Source organism: Morone saxatilis, unplaced genomic scaffold (assembly GCF_004916995.1).
Source record: "Morone saxatilis isolate NCDOM2014 unplaced genomic scaffold, NCSU_SB_2.0 Contig23, whole genome shotgun sequence".
Classification (NCBI taxonomy): domain Eukaryota; kingdom Metazoa; phylum Chordata; class Actinopteri; family Moronidae; genus Morone; species Morone saxatilis.
In genome coordinates, this window is record NW_023339796.1 from 15,779,644 (window position 1) to 15,784,989 (window position 5,346).

The following is a 5,346-nucleotide window of genomic DNA, read 5'->3' on the forward strand; positions in this document are numbered from 1 at the left end:
GCTGGCATGAAGTGGCGGCTTACTTCTCACCGCTGGATTAACGTGTATTTATATTTACTGTTATACAGCGTGGAAGATAATAAACATAGTAATAATAATCTAAATTTCTTATATGGTTTACTGTATACAGTAATATATGCTTCGTCTCTTGTGGCGCAAATCGGTTTATGCGGCGTTCGGGCTGTTAACCGAAAGGTTGGGTGGTTCGAGCCCCACCCAGGGACGGTGATTTTATTTATGTCCTTTGTTTTTCTGGTTCGAGCCCACCCAGGGACGGTGATTATTTATGTCCTTTGTTTCTCTATTTTCCCTATTGTGTTACAGTTTTGAGATATTTTGAGAGCTGCCGTCTGAACGTGTATGGTCTAAACACATCAGATCGTCACCGCCAATTAATCTACAACATGTCAGCAGCTGCGATCTACAAACCAACCCTCCTCCAACTGTGCACGTGTCCTTTAGGCACAGGACTGGGGTCATCAAGTTACTTTTGTGCCTAATTACTGGTGATTACTTTTTACGTAAGTGCAGATTTCATAACGTATCAAATATTATCGATTTTGTGAAATACTCTAACTGCAGTAATTAACTGTGATGGGTTTTTTGCTGTGTAAAATTGGTATTTCATCTTGCACTCATTTAGTTTTTGAACTCTTGATTTATGCTTTAAGTAGTATGTTTACAGTATTGTCCAAGTAACCTGTCATTCTGCACTGGCAAACTGATTATAGTAAAACACCCTGCTGAAACAATGACATTTATAGCGAGTACAGCTGGACCTGGATAGTTAATTATAAATATCAGGAAATAACTTGTTGTCATTTATCTACAGTCCTAGCAGTATGTTTCAGGAGTTTTTTTTCATGTGGCTTTTAGTGTAATTTCTGTGTCTTCCTTGGGCCCCATGAGTGTTGTTTAATATTTAATATATTGTGTAAACAGCTAGGTTGGCATATTTTTTTTCACATGTAACTCAATGGTTTCTCAACAACAAATCAATGGCTCAGAGGTCCTCATCTCTACAGTAATAAACAGTGTTAAGAGCAGTTGATTTATCAAACAGCACTAATTACATCGAACATTTACATTTAAAATCTGTTGTGTGATTTTCCAAACATTTTGTGTTTCTGCCTCTTATTGAGATGTCTAGAATTAAGAAAACCCTCTGAATGATCAGTTGTTATCACTAATCTTACTGCTCTGATCAATAAACCATTCCAAATATGATCAAATGAAATGAAGCAACCCCCCTTTCTCATATTCTCCCACTCTGCCCTAACATGTTAGCATTATATAGATTGCTGTGTAGTGTCACAATTCCAACATTGACATCTGAATAAACAATATATAAACAGCCAAAACATGCTTCTGCATGAACATATTTTTTAATATTTTAATGTGATACGATGCCATCCACATCACACAAGGAAAACCTCCTTTATACATAGAAGTATGGCTAACACTCCATCGACCTGCAATTCTAGTGGCACCTTTAAATGTAATATAAGTTTCTGTGTCTGGCCAAGCACCAACTCACAGCCACTGTTTAGTTTGAAGATATCTTTCCTAATCAGCAGCAGCTCATCTTTGCTAGAAAACAGGATGGACGCAGCTTGTCAGACTGTAACATCCAGAAGTGTAGGTTAAACTCCCACGTGACAAACTATCACTAGGATTGTATCTTAAGTATTGTTGGCTATAGTCTATTTCAGAGTTGTTGCATCATGGTCATTTCTTTCCCTCCCCAGAGTCCACCCTCCACCTCGTCCTGCGTCTGAGAGGTGGTATCACTGTCTGAGACAACTGGCTCAAACTGTGAGGAGGAGGATCGGCCAAAGCTGCTGCATAAGGAATGTTTTTTATATTTCATATAAAAATGTGTCAAATGTAAAACCTTGTACTGGTAAGACTGTGTAATAAGTGCTTACGGATCCTTGAGTGGTTCTCAAATTGTGGGATGAATGGTGGAGGGTCATTGCAGGGAGGACGCACATTACTGCGGGGGGAAACTGTGGAACAAATAAAAGTTAAACAAATTTGATTCATGTGGGAACAAACAAGATCAGGGTCACACTAGACAATAAAAACCACCAAGAGCAACATTTATTTTTGACAGGGAAGACAAGAAAAACAGATGATGATTGGATTATAATTGTTGATGCATTCATGCATGTGAACTGTATACTGCTGGATAGCCTAATCTATACTACTACATCAATGTATTTACTTTATTACATTTTGTATTAATAAAAGTAACTAAAGCTATCAGATATATGCAGTGGAATGAAAAGTATAATATTTGCCTCAGAGTTGTAGTGGAGTAGAAGTATAGAGCAGCATAAAATAGAAATACTTAAAGTACAATACTTGAGTAAATATACTTAGTTACATTCAACCACTGTAGAGGAGCATTGTGTATTCTGTCCTAAGTCTGGCAGTTCACTCAAAATGTAACTTTTTTTATTTACAGTAATTGACGACAAACATGCGGTTGATGTTGTTGATGATGTTATTTTAACAGTATTTGTTGGTTTGTTGGTAGAGTTGAAGTAGTTTGCACAGTTCCAAGTAGAATGTAATTAGTGGTATTAAGGCCTTTATTAAACCATTAAGCCATTTCAATTACTATCACTTGTTTTCACTGGAGGAAAGGTTGAGAGAGAAAGATTAAACAAAGTGATCTCTGTTAGCTGTGTGCTTATAAATGTGAAAAAGATGTGTTGGTTGGACTGGATGATTTTTGTTATATTTGACAGTTTGCTTTCTCTCTCATCAGGTGTTACTCTCGTTTACATCCATGTGCTGTCAACTGCCACAAGAAGAAGTGTGGACACACCAGTAACCCCAGACCCAAGAAAAAGCTGAAGTAGTAACTCAGTAATCAATATTGTCAATTTGACAAGATTGATGGTTTCTCACTTACTGTTTTCTTCAGAATATTTTCCTGGTTTGTGGATACAGGAGCTACATATGACCAAAAGACAGAATATTAACACATTTGCAGTGTGTTCAGGTAGTCTATTAAACACTCAAACTGTTAAAAGATGATTTATAATTAGTAATCAATACCCGATCAGATTTAGCTGTGTCCGTGTTGCAGATTATTCGGTAGGATAATGTTGGATCATATTTTCTGGATATGGAGGCTTCATTCACAGAAGTAACTAAAGGAAGAGGTGTTTATAGTGACAAATAAAAAAATCATACAACCAAAAGTCAAAGCTACTTAAAACAAACCCTTGGAGGAACTGGGGGTAATGTGAGAGTTTGTGAAGCTGTTTCAATTTCTACCCCATTTATTCTGCTGACTCAGGGATCTAAGCGGACACCTTCTGGGCACCAATCTGCTTCTCTAACCTCACACTGCAAATGCAAATGACATTGCTTGTATGACCAAATAAATAAGTGACATACAAAACAAACCCAATAACTGGACTTCAGCAGTATCACAGTATGCCAGTATTTCAGTATTAGTATCATTTTCATTAACTTGCTGAAAGCATTCGCATTAATACTACAGACGTTCATGAACCAGACGACCAACAGAAAACAAAAACACCAGTAAGAAGTATGAATGACTGAGAGTATTCTTTGCTTTTATTTCCAAACCGTCATGACAGCAGCTCAGAGTTTGAGCTGGCATGACTATCAACAACCACCCTTTAAATAGAACAATAAGGCTTGAAAAAAAAACAATACAAACATAGCATCATGGAACATTAAACAATACAGTCTGTGTGATAAAAAGACTCACTGAAGGCGTATGGCATATTGTCCACAGCTAAAGGTAACGTGCTGAAAAATGACAGAAGGCAGAAAATGTCTCTTAAATTTCCTCGAATGCATCATAAATAAGTTACTAAGTCAGCGGCCTGTTAAGAGATGATGCAAAGGACGATTATTCAGACTGGGCCAGTCCAAATGTCAATTAAACTTATCTGTAAGACTATGTGAGGACTTTTATTTCTCGTGTTAACTTAATAACTGTAGCATTATTGATTTATATTGTGGAAAATACTTACTTACCCTAAACGTAATTACTTCATGTGTCTTATCTACTAAAATGTACTTTTTATCTTAGATTTAAAGGTTTCTTATGAGCTTAAGTGAAGATGTGATAATAGATAAGTTGCTGAAAGGCCTTATCAATGACTCTGCTCTTAACATTTGATCTTTGGTGTTAATATTCAGATCTAATGTTCAAGGTTAAGTGTATTCATGCCTTATCCGAATATAAAACACTATTAGCGTACTATTTCACTGACCTTGAGTATATGGCATTGCTTATTCCTGTGGCACCAACTAGAACCACTGTATCCACTTATAGCTTCTACATTATGCATGGTAACTGTAAGACCGTACACAAGTTTATCTCTGCACAAATCAAACTTTGTTAGCTGTTAATTCAATAATAATGATGTTGTATGTAGGCTGTTAGATAGGCAAGAGTAATTTTGTCTTGTGCACATTTTTTATTTTGCATTGACTCTTTTTTCTGAATGTCCTGTCCCTTTCTCCATTTGCATGGACCCATTTTGTTGTAAAGATGTTTAAAGATCACCTGTCTGTTGAAAAAACAAAACAAAACCAAGGCCTCTTACGATTCATATTGACACTGCATCGCCATTTTGTGTACAAAAGTCATACTTATGAAAAACTACTTCTCAATATTAAATGTCTAGCACTGTGAAGCACTTACCTTAAAGTTGGTTTATTGCATTGAATGTTACCCTTGAAAGCAACATGAAGCGTTACATTAGATTGGACAAGCAAAATCATGTATATGCTGCCGCTTAGGCCGACACCTACAGTATGTTGTTGAGTACAGCATAGCCACTGCTGCAACTCAGACATGGAGGAACCTTCCTGCAGCTGAGGTGGTTCTTGTGCTTGAAGAGGACATGGGACCAGCTCCATCTGTGTTCAGTTAACTCCCTCGTTGCATTGGCCACAACAAAATTTAACCCCGTCATCTATTCCATCTCTCTCTCGCGTTGGATTTTTCCCATTTTATCGCTCCTATTTGTCGATGAGTTTAACCAGGCCCTGGCGGAGGTCATTAAGGTCAAAGATCTTGATGTCCAGAATTTCGATGGCCCTCTGGATTTCAGAGTCCATGCGATCCCGTTCCTCCAGAGAGTTATTCAGGTTCTGCTCTGAGTTCTGGATGCGGCGCTCCAACTCTGAATTGCGCATCTCTGTCTCCTGCAGGGAAGAGGAGGCAAAGGAAGAGGGAATGTTTAAAAACTAATGCTGTTGTTAATTTTACTACTGAGTATTTCCCTTTTATTCAACAAATGTGTACAGAATTTCTGAAAGCATATCATGGATAGATAGATAGATAGA

At 37.4% G+C, this 5,346-nt stretch overlaps 1 pseudogene; it reads right to left on the reverse strand.

The window, feature by feature from the left end:
- Nucleotides 1–3,520: 3,520 nt before the first annotated feature.
- Nucleotides 3,521–5,346, reverse strand: part of LOC118334521 — a 10,529-nt pseudogene continuing 8,703 nt past the window's right edge.